Raw genomic sequence first — 15,157 nt, 5'->3', positions numbered from 1 at the left:
TAGTGTATCCCTGTTTTGCCACAGTCTATTCATACCCACAAGTTTTAAATTGGCAAAGCAATTAAAAGCCTGTTTTGGACCCCAAATTTAAAAAGCTCTGTGCACTGAGACTCTTTTCCGGGCAGAAGTATTGACATGATATAAAGAAATAATATTACTTGGAACTAGCTAATCTTCACAAATTGATGCCGGATTTACATGCAAGTCTGTTCCTTCTGGCCATCAGCACTGGAGGTTAATCTGCAGTTTGAGTAATAGTTAAATGGGGTAAATTTACTCAATGGAAAATTGAATTCTAGTTTATAACCTGGTCTGAAACTCAACAGATCAGAGTTCATTTCTGTGGCAGTCTTCCTATATGACTGTGATAGAAATGTCTTTCAATTTATTTGTAACTCAATTTTCTAACTATAGAAAGATGGCAGTACCTTTTTGCTTCACTTAGTAGATGGTAGGACTCTGAAAAAAAAGTTATCTGTTACTGGCATCGGTGCAGTGCCTGGGACAAACAGATGCTCCTAAATACTGTCTTTATTTCTACATTAAATTGTATTTATGCCTATTTTTCTAGTTTAGCCTCCAGCCTGCTACAGTCTGAAAATCACTATGGAAACTGTGGTAGTAAATGTGGTATTTAGCAACCAGTCTTTATACCATGTCTAGGTTAAATCTTTTCCTAGAATGATCTGAATCACTGTGTATTTCCTATTGGAGTGCAACCTCTCCTTTCCTGGACAGAAGAGTTCACTCCATTCAGATAAAAAGATTCCATTTAAAGTGAAAAAAAAGATCAGTTGTGTATGAAGACAAGCACTGTAGGAAACTTTAGCTATAGAATGAATGAAAAAATGTGTGCTTTATTATTGAAGAGATATTATTTTTCAAAGGAAAATAAAAAAAACACTGAGGAGAAACACAAAATTATCATAGCATTTTGTATTCACTGCATCAGTTATTTCCCAAAGAAAGCCTATCAGTTAAAATGATGAATTTTAACCTTTACCAATTCTTCTAGAGAACATTCAATTTATATTCTTCAGGCACTTTGCTACTTGTTCACCATTCTGATGCAAAATTATTGTTTTTGTAATATTTATAAAGATCTAGTTACAAGTTTTCAAGGACATAATTCACTTTTTCTTTTACCCAAATCTAAACCCTTTAGTATAAGTTAAGAAACAAATGAAACAAAAGTTAACGTACGGTATGCTTATATGCCTTAATATATTATTATTTAAATAAAGCATTATATTGAATACAAGTCTGGTGATCAATAGAAAATAAAAAAGTCATATTATCACAGAGTATAGAAAGCTTTAAGAGATGAATACCAATGAATAAACATTTCTGCATAGAATCCTTTTTCCTCATTGCTCCTATGGGATCAAATAATGCCCATATGAAATCAATGGTTTCAAACTCCCTTTATGCAACCAATCCTGCAACTGCTGTTGCAGAACTAAACTTGAAAAAACAAACAAGCTAGCAAACAAAGAAACAAAAAGCCCCTTGTTTGAATATAGGTTCAAATATTGAACTTTGTTGAATTTGTGTCTTAAACAATTTTTGTAGCCATGGAGTTAATCTTTCTTTAGCCACTTTAGGACTCTGGGCACCCTTTTTAAGAGAGCAGTAGTTTTACAAAATAATACTTCAGCTCCTGATTTCTGCTTCAGTGTTGCAGAATTAGTGGCTATCCTTGCTCTGCAGTCTAAGGGTGTGTTGAGTAATAGGCCTGGGATGCAAAACTGCCAGCACACTGAACTAGGAGATGTGTAAGTGGGCCATGAAGAAATGGGATGACCTAGAAGTTTACTTGTCTTCTGTTTAGATAATTTTTGTAAAGTTAACAATTGTAAATTCTTCAGAGAATTTTATTTTACTTTTTTCTCCTTATTTTCTATTAATTCACTTTTCAAAATTATGTTTCTGTTCCTTCAAAATGAGTGGGCCATGTGGATCTCTGTAGGGGATTTTAGATTTTTTCTGGAGAGCATTGTGAGTAAGTACAGAGCTAGGAAGGGCAGGGGTTTGCCAAAGGTGAGAGAGAAGTAGGAGGCAGTGAGAGTTACAGCAATGAATTGTTATCCTGCAGGTCAGAAATATTGAAAGCATTGTTAGAGGCTTCAGGGATGACAGAAACAGTGTCCCTACTAAATACAGAGGACTGTGCCATTTGCTCCAGTTGGGAAGCTTCCAGAATTACTGAAATAAAATATAGAAGCAAGGACCTACCTTTAAGATCACAGAGGAACTAAAGTGGAGGGAAATGGTTTCATTTACAAGTTAATTATCAATTGAACTTTTTTTTTATCATCCTAGTAATTTTAAGTCTTTCTGTCCAAACATTTAGCTATTCTAGTTGAAAAAACTGATGAAGCTTGTATTTTCAGTTTCTTTCAGAGAGGTCACTCTAGCAGAAAGATCTAGACTGATCCTCCTCAAAGATTTGGCTGATCTGGGGTCCTGCCGAAGTTTTTGTAGATATTCCAGTATGTCTGAAATACTCAGAATGTGTTTCAGGCTTTTCTGTGAAGCACACTGAGTAGTCTGTGTTTTATGAAATTTTGATCTAATTATCAAGACACCTACCAGTTTAATGCTGTGAGAAGTTTGGTGTTAATATGCATGGCCTCTGGCAAGAGCTTAGTTATAAGGGGGATATTACCAGTGGAAATGTTAGTCACCTCCTAAGTGATATCAGAGATTTGCAAATGTCACTGGCACAAAACCTTCCCACATGGATAATGAAAGCAGTAGTTGTAGCCTAAGAATAAGCTCCAAAGGAAGGCTTGTGTGCTAGTATATGTTATTTGCCATACCCTAGGAACTGAATTTTGCTGAATTAGATACCTAAGAATATATAGATACTGAAGTATTAAATAGAGAGATTTCAAGATCAGTCAACTTGAAATTATAAAAACAGATGTCTGAACACCCTTTTCCTTCCAGTTTGAGAAGGTAACTCTGAGACACAGAACCTCATGCCTGCATGAGGCTAGACCTCATGTAGGAGTCTGCCTTTCATATGACTAGCTCAGTGTTTAGAGCAATTGCCACAACAGCTGGAGATTTGCAATAAAACCTAGTTCTCCTATTCTGTAAGGCACTGCACTGAGTAGAGAAGAGTCAGTTTTGCATTCTGGTCCATAGTCTTGTGTCACCATAACTTTTTTAATCTAATGGCACTTTAATGTTAATTGGGTAGGGAAGTCAGTGCCCAGTCCCCCCTGCTATTGAGTACTTCAGGCACTGTGCTATATTCTTCCACAGCTGTTGTATGTAAGTGTAGAATTTTTGCTGGGCACCCATCTTTTCAATTCACTCCAAGCTTTTCTGAAGAAAAAGTCTGATTTAAGTATGTCTCTGTTCTTTCCTAAAGTTAGTTTGTACTAAGTTTGAGAACCTGCCTTACAATGAACAGCAGTTGATTTGACTATCAATCATTTAAATAAATTTTTGGAAAAAGTTAATGTGTATTTTTTTATATATTTCATTATTGTGCAGTAGGGAAAAAAAAACCTTTCTGTGACAATGACAAAAGTGCACAGATCCATTTTAAGCTTGGCTAGCTGACACAGGAAATATTCTATATCTGTAAGTAGATAGCCAGCAATTTATTCATCCACATTAGAATGAACAAGAAAATGAAATAAAAATTCCCCTGCAGAATTAACGGAAGTTCTCAGTTTGACAGAGGGGATGAAACTGTAAGACAATAACATTGAACACAGTGATTTTCTACTGCATTTACCTCAATAGCACAGTGATATTTAAATAAGTTAGTAATTATATGAAAGATGTCAAATAAAAACATTAAAAATTCAAATAAATATAAAACTCTGTGAGATATTTTAGGGCTTCTAACTTGTATAAGTAGGTAACACAAATCCAAAGACAATTTTTTTTACAGCATGTTGTAAGAATTGTGGGTGTTGCTGGTACATCTTTGGTAAAAAATAAAGAGTTCTTAGACATAGATTTATTCTGATGTCTCTCATTGCATATCAAAGTCAGTACATAGTACATCCCTTTATCTCTAGGGAGATGTTTCACCCTGTATTTTTGCCAGTCTTTGTAATTTTAAAAGGGATGGATGAAGAATACATTTTAATCCCTTATATGGGGTACATAGAAGACAAGTGAACAATTGTGCCATAGTAGCACACACCTGCACTTCAGGGAGTGCAAGTAAGAAAAGTGTGCAGCTTTTCTAAAGTACCCCATCTGAAATGTTTGTACTGCACATTTCTTGAATTAATGGTTTCACTCCACAGATTGATCCCTATTGCACTATACTGCTTCCTAACATAGAAATATCTTCTAATCCCTAAGTCCTCCATCAGTCTACTGCAAAGTCATTAAATTTACAAATATTGTTCATGGGCTGCTACTAGGTTTGTAACTTTTATTTAAATATAAGAAATAAAAAAAAGGTTATATTTTCTTCCCTTCATAAGCTGCTAAATTTGTGCCAGGTACAACTAAATAAACAGGGTCTCTCAGTGACATCCAGGCAGTGGTGTATCAGAGCTGCCACCTGTTTGCACATCTGGAGAGGGTTTTTTCCTCAAGACAATCTCTTCTGCAGTTTGGATCATTGTCTGAAAATACTTCTGTGAATCAAAACAACAGAGATTCATGATTTAGAAAAAATAGTTTATGTTAGAAGGAAAAGTATTAAGATCCAGGAACATCATTGATGGGGAATTCATTGTTATTCCACTGAGGACCTTGATATAAACATCATAAACAGCATTGTGAGGGATCACCAGTTCAATGGAAGATCATGATTGGAGCAAAATAGAATATTGTGGATAACTACAATGTTGAAAGGGAATAAAAAATAGTTGTATCAAGTGCAGTGTCATTATCTTAGAGGACAATAAATTGGGAGCTAAATCAGATGCAAGAGCAAAAAAGAAGCAAGAACTAGCTGTAATAGTCTATCCGGGAACAACACTCCTTCATGAAGGGATTACAAACCTACTATGTATCAGGTAAAATTACTTCAGTAGAAACAGTAGAAACAGATAGATAGTAATGCCTCCATACAAGGACCCCTAAGTTTAAAATTTTAATTTGTATTTAAATCCTACAAACTACTGAAAATTTTCTTATATTCTAACACACTTTGCAGGATTCTTTTTCTGAGAAGCAGATTGTTGCACTACGACATGACTTGGAGTCTTGAGATTCTTTTCTTGAAGAAGTAGAATTTCCCATGGAAATAACAATTGAATTCCTCTATTAGGAATATAAATATTTGATGTGAAGATTGTTGAAGACAAATAAAAACCACAGATCATGTGCTGGAGACAAAGGGAGAAGAAGAGAACCACTGATAGAAATTATCACTATCCTCCTTTGCTTTCCATCTGCTGTCCCAAATAATTTAAAACTGTAATAGAAAGTAAACACATATGTGCTAATTCCATGTGGGAGAAAACCACCAAAAATGAACATAAATAGTGGTTGGGTCATCTGTCACTGGTTGTGTATCCTTATCCCTTCGCCCTCAGACCAGAAAATCCCTGTATGCCAATTATGAGTAAACAAAAGACACAGTCAAAAATACGTGGAGTAAGGATTAATTATCAAATTAGAACTCTCATTATTCATTTGTAAACAAAATACTCAGAGTCAAAAAGAGCTAATGTTTGAATTTCAGTAATGAAGACACAGCCAGTAAGAGTGACATCTTCCACCTACACAGCCTTGTCAGCCTTGGTGCATCTAGAGTATGCATAATTCAGAGTTCTGCAATAACATTTCTCTCCAATAGGTTTCTAGTCTGTCTAACATCAAGCCAGTATCAAGAGGTTAGGAACTACTGTCATGCATGAGGTGAGTCATTTGCTGCTGAGATCTTGAAATTAAGAATACGCATTAACACATATATTTTTGGCAGCCTTAACTGTTCCTGTATCACAACCCAGAGCTCTAGGAGATAGAATCTCTCGGCTTACCCAGCAGAAACTTCACTGTTCCCTGCATACTCACTGTGGCATTCCTCACAAGACAGAATGAATTGTGTTTGTTCAACAGAGCAAAGCCTTCAGGCCAGCCCAAATTGTCAGTGTCTCAGAGAAATTCTTTGGAGTCATCTTGCCATGAACATTTTATCTTTTTTATAGGTAGGGGACTATTCCTCTTGTGAACAAATCTTATTGTTCCCTGATTTGGAACAACAAGGTTCAAAAAGGGAATATGTTTCAAAGAGCTGCAGCCTGTAGGCAAGTGGACAAGCAATAAAATCCTGCTTATTCCCACCTCAACAACTGTTAACACTAGTTGAAGTAGGCAGACACCTACGCTAAGTGATTTTTTTAGATGGCGTATTATGTTGCATGCAAATGATAAAGCATTGCTACAAAACTCGGAAATAGTTTTCATTGCTTACTTATGAATAGATAATCATAGAATAATATAATCATTTGGATTAGAAGGGATCTTAAAGTTAATCTGGTTCCAACTCCCCTGCCATGGGCAGGCACACCTTCCCCTAGACCAGTTGCTCAAAGGTCCATCCAACCTAGTGTGTTGCCCCTAATTAATTTGTAAAACCTGTTATGCTTTTATGTCTCTGTTTACATTTCTTTCTCTTTCATGTCTTTTCTTTATCACAATATTTTGTGGTACTTATTTTCTCCTTTTTCTCAGAATTAAAACTTCACTAAGTAGTCCAGAGGAAGCTAGATTAAGTGAGTACTAGAAATACTGTAAAGGAATATTTTCAACCCAAGCAAGTAAATATTTTCCAGCTTTAAAATTATATGAATGTATATCTACTGAAAATACTTTGTCAAACATGGCATGAAGTAGAAAATATTGAATAAAAGATACATTTTGTTTGGACTAAAATGTTGTGATATTTAAGACATTCCACATTTTAGTTTATTTTATTTTGTTCTAAAATTGTCTAATACATTATTTCACAAGAATTAACATAAAACTTTTATTGGAAGCTACTAATTACTCTTTTCAGCTAACCACATGGGGCCATAATTAAAAATGGTAATCCATTTCAAAATGTACATGCATATAATGAAAACAATTCAAATATGTTTTCAGATAACTGGATTTTAATACTTATGCTTAAGGAAATAGCTATATTAAAAAAAAAAGCTCAGAGAGCATGATATTTCTTGATGTTGTAGTTGTTCTCTGTTATCCAGCAGTGAAAACAATAATTATTATGAGTTCTACATGTTCTTAGGGTTGGCATTGGTATTTGTTTGCATGAAGTATGCAACCATGCAAAAGCACAGTAGCACTTTAGAGGAAGAGAGGCTGCCAAAGTCTCTGGTGAGGCTTGCCAAAAAACCACTCACAGTAGGGTGTCTCTACTAGCTCTCTCTGTGTGTATAGGTCCTGCTCTTAAGGATAATCACCTGCTACTGAATAGAACTATTCATTGAGGCTGAGGGAGTGTCTGAAACAGTCTCAAACCTTTCAAAATTGTGAAGTTGCCAATACTCTCTCAGGAGTCTCCTGATTCCTGGTTAACTTGGTCTTGGTGCCATATTGATACTACCAACCAGCCTTGGAACAGGAGTCAGCTTATAGCCAGACAGGTAAAATTTGAGATAGATGCCATATGCATCTTTACATCTATCTATGGAGGTATGTCCTCAGTCTTTCAATGTATGTTAAAAAAAAAAAAAAAAAAAGAAAATCCAGTCTTCACAGAAACTTTGTCCTGCTCATTTTGTCATCCTTTTTTTTTTTTTAATTTTATATGAGACAAGGTTAATTGAGCCCAGAATGAAAAGGGTATGGTGAACTCAGATATATGTCATTCAGCTGAGAGTAAGTAGCTAGTTCCCATTAATAAATTCTTGTTCTGATGCTAAAGAATTAAAATGAAAAGAGTGAGATGCTGACTTTGAGAGCCTACACACCTTGAGGGGAATAAACACCAAAGGGAATTATTTTGAAAAGTGATAAATTGCACTTCCTGTCTTTTGAACTGTAGGCTGGCAGTTAAACCACTGGTCTACTAAAGAGATTTTTAAATTTTGGAGCAATTGATTTCTTCTCCATACAACAGTGGCCTAAATCACTAAACTTTGTGACCACCTGAGACTCCATCAACAATTTGGTGAGAACACTTGCTTAAAAATGTTTGCTTTGGTTCTTGAAATTAAGCCATTGTAAGCAGAAAGGACCATAGAAAGTGTATTCTGACTGTCCATCGAGTGGGACAGAAATAAAATTATTTCTCTATATCAGAGTAGAAATGTATTGCCTATGCCATTTTGTTGTGAGGACAATAGTTCTAGAAATAAAGACCTGAAAAAATATCATATTAAGTCTTCCAGCTAAAAACTAGGAAGGAGTTACCCATAAATTTTCTATGTGTGCTAATACCTTGCCTCTTGCTTTATGGAGGTCCTGCATCTGCAGGCAGGTGGAACATCCTCTTTCCTGTGGCTGCTGTAAAATTTTTGGCTAATAGTGGCTCAGGGCTGGTAGCAGGCCTTCAGCTTCTGTGAAGAGCAGTTCTGAGCATTAAGCAGACGTAAAAAAAAAAACAAAAAAAAAACCCAAAAAACCCCAAAAACCTCAACAAACAACATATCAGTATTTTCAGACTTTTCTGGAGAAGTGTATAGCGCACTGACTTACAATCCCCTGATTAAGCCTGGACTTTATCTGGGCAATGGGCATATATCTTCGGTAGTCAGGGCTGAACAAGTATGGCCACTTTTAGCAGTAGTAAACTTTAAGCCTCACAGGGAGGCATTTTATAGATTTAGGTATAGTAAGGATTAACAAGTGCTGAAAAGAGATGACCTAGATAATGATCTGGGCTACAGTCAAGTTTGGGCTTCTAAATCCTAATTTAGACTAACCTTAAGTGATCCCTAAATTCTCTCAGTTTCATTTTAGGCCTAAATCTTATATTGAGTCTGGCCCATAAATTCTAGTTCTTTTTTAGATCTGGCTTGTGATGTTAGGCACTTAAAAAGACTTTTTTTCCTTTGAGTTTTGAACTCTTTTTCTTTTTTAATGTTTCTGAATGGAAAACATCTGTGATGATTTATATATTTTTGTAGTAATCCCCTAATTCATTAGGAGCTGTTTCTCCATTCAGAGGATTACTATGTAAATATATGTGCATAAATCTAGGGAAGTTTACTTTTAAAAGGGACAGACAGTTGGATTTTAGAACCATTTTTATTTGTAGTGTTGTTTCCAGCTATGATAAATAAAGGTCTGAATTGCAGCAGAAAATGTGGAAATCAAGACCCTTATCCTGCTCTGAATTCCAAGTGGGCAGGAGGTTTGCTGACGGTTCAGTGCAGGATCAGAGCCCTAAAATCTGAACTTACAAGGGCTGATTTTTTTTATTCTGCAGTGTTCAAATGGACTGCTTAAAAACCCTATAAATGCTTCATCTAGACAGCAGGGCACCATTTCAGGAACTGATTGCCCATTATAGTGCTGACAATAAAACAGGAAAATACCCTAAGGGAGAAGGAGCAGGGCCTTATGACTTTCCCATTGAACTCAATGTGAAACTTATAATTTCCTGGCCCCACTTTGCAGAATGTGTCAGATTTCAGTGGCCATGTCATTATGCTCCTAAGTCTCTTTCAAGGAAATCTGAAATGAGGAAACTTAATACAGTGGAAAATGGGAGAAAATAATGGCATAAATCTGAATTCATATATACTAAAGAATATATCTTTTTTTCTTTATATTGTCTTCCCTCTCCCCAGAATTAATCAGCAAGAAGTAATACTCTTTTGATTTAAATTTTCTGTGCTAGACTGTGAAAATGTGCTTGCATTACAGAGAAGTGAACATGTCTGTGTAAAAGATCTTTTAAGGTTATTTTTTGTCAGAGATATTTTTAAAGAATCTCTGAAACAATATATTCAGGGAGAACAAATCAGACTCATATACAAACTCATGCATTCTCCCTTCATACATCACAGCCAAGAAACCAATATATATACCGTGCCTCCCCACACTGAATCTTCTCTGTGAAACTTGCAACACTTTGGTAGCAGAGAGCACCTGTCTGGATAATGGGAAGGGATAAGGGAGTATGTTAAACAAGGGCAGAGGGAATTGGGGAGGGATGCAGGAGACACAGATCTAATTGAAGTAAAGCATTTTATTAATCTAGAGTGCTGTCTCCAGGCATGCCTAAAATCTAAATAATGATACTGAACTTCAAAGGCCCTATTTTCCATTCCTTGTGCAGTCACTACTCCTGTTTAAGTCAATGGAACTTCTAAGTGTATAAAAATGCAAAATCATACTGTGAATAAGATGTTAAGAATCAATTAGCAATAAAATGCTGCTTACAAGGGAAAAAAAAGACAATAATCTCAATATCTGTTTGGTCAATTCTTTCCTATCTATTAGGATGAGTAGCTTGAACATCAGGGTTTGTGATTTTGACCCTCTGGAGAGCCATCTAAATGCCCGGATTGGATTTGAGACTGTATTTTTTCCAAATGATTTATTCCACTAGTCTACTCTGCTGCTGTTGGACAGTCAGTTTCCGTAGCACATCAAGGATAGTACGAAGTTGTGCTTCTCAGGGCTCAGGGATTTAGCTTGTATGTTTTAAAACTCCTCTGTTGTTTCAGCATCTTTGCATATTGAATTATGTTAATTTCACTAAATAAACATTAGTAACTTGATTATTTCAATGGTTTCATGCTTTGAAGCTGTAAGGTATTCTGAAAGTGATCATTATTAATTATAATATTTACTATTGTTATTTTATTTATTTTTTTAAAAGCCAAAGAGACATTTATCCTCTCTTCCTTGAAGGCATGCACTTAGAGAGACCCAGCCCAGTTCTCTATGTGCATTTTCAAGGGCTATCCATGAGGATGTCATTTACTGAGACAGGGGACACAGTGGGAAATACTGTTGCACCCAAAGCCCAGTTATTATTTTCAGAACCCCATATCCAAGGCATTTCTCATTTTTGCCTTCCTCTAGCAAAAATGGACAACCTAACACTCAGCTCTCTGAACAGTGGAAAAAAGGTTTTTGTCCACTTTCAAGAGTAATTTCATGTATTAGGTCGAATGTAATCACTGAATATTCTGCGGGCCACCATACTGAACATGATGTCATATGATCCGGAATGTCCTCTTGGTCATCTGGGGTCACCTGTCCTGGCTGTGTCCCCTCCAAGCCTCCTGTACACACCCAGCCCCCTTGCCAGTGTGGCAGTACAAACAGCAGGAAAAGCCTTGGCTCTGTTAAGCCCTGCTCAGCAATAACAAAAACATCTCTGTATTATCAACCCTATGTTCAGCACAAATGCAAACATAACCCCATACCAGCCACAGTGAAGGAAGCTAACTACTCCAGCTAAAATCACCATAGTGTCTTTCTTAATAGCATTTAAATATTAAAATTAGCATGAAAATTCTGATATTGATTTAAATTTTAAATTTTTTGTGGCAAATTGTTTTAGAACTCTTTTCTATCATTAAGGAAGCCTAGTTAGCCTGCAGAGGTTGACATAATACATTGTTAATAATTGGCCGCTTTTTATAAAAATAGTATTTCATGGAGAAATGGGAGTTCATCCAAATCAATAGAATTTCTGAGAAAATGTCTTTTAATTAAATTGATTAGGTTTTGCGATCGCAACATACAGGAGGAGAAAGTATTAAGATTTATTTTCTTTGTTTTATAGCAAAACCAAATTAAAGCACAAATCACTTTCAATATGAAACAATGTATTTGGTGTACAGGCACAGGCAGTGGGAGCTCCAGGGACCTCTGTGAGGACTGCCCAGGCCTGCCCCAGCCTGCACACAGCTGGATCCAGGTGTCTCCAACCCATCCACACAGGGCACAGAGCACAGGTGGGCCCTGCAGCCATCAGGTCTGTGGCACCTTGGACAAGACATGTTTAAGAAAGGGTAAAAAGTGTTGCACAGCAGCTGTGTGAGAGGGGAGTGAGAACATGTGAGAGGAGCAACCCTGCAGACACCCAGGTCAGCGCAGAAGGAAGAAATGGAGCTGCTCCAGGTACTGGAGCTAACACTCCCCTGCAGCCCCTGCTGAAGACCATGGTGAGGCAGCTGTGCCCTTGCAGCCTGTGGAGTACCACAGGGAAGAGAAGATCCAGAAGACTCCATGCCAGGGCAGATGGCTGTGTCATGGAGAAAGATGAAACTGTTGGAGAGCCACACTAGAACAGGAGAAAAGCAGGAGGAGAAAGGAGTGACACACAGGAGCTGCTATAGGCTGACCACACCCCTCCATTCCCCACCTCATATGCTGCTCAGCATGAGGAGGAGGTCAAATAGTCAGGAATTAGGAAGAGAGTTTGAACCTGGAAAAAAAAGGGGATTGGAGGGGAGGGGAATTGGCTTGCTTTTTTTTCTGAATAACTATTTTTAATTGGCAGTAAATTAAACTTCCTCAAGTAAAATCTATGTTGGCTGTGATGGTGATAGCTTGTGAAGACTGACCTAGAGACTAGACAGAGCTAAAGAATAAAGTAGGTATTTATTAAGAGGCCTCAATAGTTCCACCTTGGGCAACACAACCCAAAATCGCCACAAAGTGGACAACCGGTCACGGGGTCTCACATTTTTATAATGGTCCATTAGCATATTGGAGTTAAGTGTTCAATTACAGCTTTAGCCCATGAAGTCCCATCCTTCTTGGTTTCTCTCTTCCGTCCACTGTTGTTTATGGTCTTGGGCCTGAGATCTGGATTGGCTGTCCTTGGGTCCCCAGCTGGAGGAGGAATTGTTTTGTCTACCTATTCTATAAAGAGAACTTACTATCCCCTAATATGAAGCCTAAACTTACACAATAAAGCAGAACAGAATCTGAAAATACAAAAGCTAAAACTGAGGCATCAGTTTCTGAGTAACTGAGTCTATTTTTAATTGGCAATAAATTAAACTTCCTCAAGTAAAATCTATGTTGACTGTGATGTTAATTGGTGAATAATCTTGTCTTCATCTCAACCTATGGGATTTTTCATCTTATTTTCTCCCTCGTTCTGCTGAGGAGAGGAAGTCAGAAAGTGGTTGTGTGGGTGCCTGGGAGCCAACCAAGGTAAACTCACAATAAAATTCAATATTCTTGTCTTAAAAAAAACCATTTTGGGATTTGTACAAATTTCTATAATTCTAGGAAGGTTTTTCTTTATTCATAAAAAAAAATAAAACTAAATTATCTTTTTTTTCTCTCTTTTTCTCTTTTCATTTTTCCCCCTGAATGTCTCTTCTTCAGTATTCTCTAACCAGCTTGTTATTCAATTATTCATGTGCCTGCACTTGGGAATTTCACTCTGGTTTCAGACCTCTGTTGCCTTCTTCACATTAGAGGGCAGAGAATCACATCTCCGATCTTCAAATTTCAATGGTCTTCTATATACCATTGAAAGAATGAAAAAAAATCTTTTCCCTTTGCTCTCAGTGACAAAAGAGCAGCTATTGTTTCACCAACCTTTCTCTTCTTAGTGTAAAACACACTGGAAAGGTATTGGAAAGCGCTTCTTTACCAAATGCTCTTCTCTGCAAACTTTTTCTCAGGGGAGGCAAGAGAAGTAAAGAAGCTGCTAATGCTAAATTTCTGAAATATTTCTGTAAGCAAAACATCTAAGAATAGTACAGCAGTATTTGTTAGCCAAAAAGGCAATGTGGAACTAAAACAGTCCCTTGGACTGAATATATTATTTTACTATCACAGCTGACATTTCTATGCTTGATGCTTTTTAGGTACAACCTGACCAAAAGTTTTTATGCAGTAATTAATATAATTTGCACATTTAAACAATCCTTTGAAGATAATGAGTCCATTTCAATGGATGAACACATTCTTTGGTCTGTGCTGCAGATGAACCTTCTTTAATAAAAAAGACACTTTATCTACAGGTAAATTCAGCACCACTAATGGAGACTTATTAATATCATGTAGTAGAAGACTGGGAAGGAGGAAGTGAAAAAATGATCATTACTTTTTAAACTACAAAGAATATATAAGGAATACCAACAGGGATGAGATGAAGCTAATGCCACCCATGGAACCAACCAATGCATCCAAAATATTTTATCAATATTGATGTATTTCCTGGCTATATGGAGATTACAGTATAGAGAGAAGTTCCTGTGAGGGTAAATTGGAGAAGACTGTATGCTGGGAAAGAAGTTCCATCAGAGAAAAGTTGACTATGGTAGGTGAAATGCATGAGCAGAAACTGGTGTACTGAAAAGTTGTAGCTAAGGTCAGCAGTGGGTTTTTTTTAACAGGTTGTTAGAGTTTTTCTCATGCAGCAGTAGGTCACAAAAATTGAGAGCAAGGCTACGGGGGTCAGGTGCTGGGGAATAAAGTGGTAAGAGATTTTCATTGGAAAATTCTTGTGACATCTTTCAGGGCCAGTAAGAATTCTAAACTTAGTCATTGCTGTTATTAGGCTAAAAGATTCTCTACAGATTAAAAAAAAAAATAAAATCAATCAGTCAATAATGCAGTTCCATTCCAATGAAATCTCTCTGTTTTTGTTAATGTTTGCTTAATGTCTACTAGCACAGTAGGTGTGTTGTAGAGTAATGACTACTTAAATTATAAGACATAATACAATGTAACTAATAGATTTTTAAACTATTTTTATGCTATTACTTATATATATAAAGAAGTAATACTTACACAGTTACTTTTAGGACATTGGACTAATTACAAGAAGAAGATAACTAATTAAAGCTGGTGGTCTGCTGTTTTTGCTCTGCATTTTTCTATTAATTTTCCTCATTAAATTCTGGCCCAGATCTTTTTTTTGCAGATTACCAGTCTGAAACAAGCATCTGCTTGGAGAAAGAAAGAAGAAACTAGATCTCAAAAAGGGGGGAGAATTTAAATACACCCAGTGATACAAGGCACTACGTGCCTTAGTCCGTATTCACAATTCTTTACATTCATGTCAATCTGCTTCACAGGTTCTTTGATTTGGTTTAATGTGTGCATACTCTGGCTGTCTAGCACCGAGCACATTGACACTGAGGGCAGGGCTGAACTTCCTCGTGATTGTTGTTTGCATCCAGAATTAAGAAGTTTTTAATGCAAAATCCTTTTAGATACTCAGTCAAGAAGACACAGTACACCGACTACCATCCTGGGTAAATTGACACATTATACAGGTGTGCACAATTAG

At 36.6% G+C, this 15,157-nt stretch overlaps 1 long non-coding RNA gene across 1 annotated transcript in view; it reads left to right on the top strand.

Annotated features, from left to right (window-relative positions):
• The window catches only part of LOC137469502 (uncharacterized), a 32,765-nt gene extending 17,832 nt beyond the window's left edge, over positions 1–14,933 (top strand). The window contains exons 2-3 of the long non-coding RNA XR_010996561.1: positions 7,488–7,577; positions 13,884–14,933. This is a non-coding gene — a long non-coding RNA (uncharacterized lncRNA). The remainder of the gene's footprint in view (positions 1–7,487; positions 7,578–13,883) is intronic.
• Positions 14,934–15,157: the final 224 nt, after the last annotated feature.

The sequence above is a fragment of the Anomalospiza imberbis genome, chromosome 2 (genome assembly GCF_031753505.1).
Source record: "Anomalospiza imberbis isolate Cuckoo-Finch-1a 21T00152 chromosome 2, ASM3175350v1, whole genome shotgun sequence".
Taxonomy (NCBI): Eukaryota; Metazoa; Chordata; class Aves; order Passeriformes; family Viduidae; genus Anomalospiza; species Anomalospiza imberbis.
The sequence above is the reverse complement of the archived record's forward strand: the minus strand, read 5'-3'. Positions and strand labels throughout refer to the sequence as shown.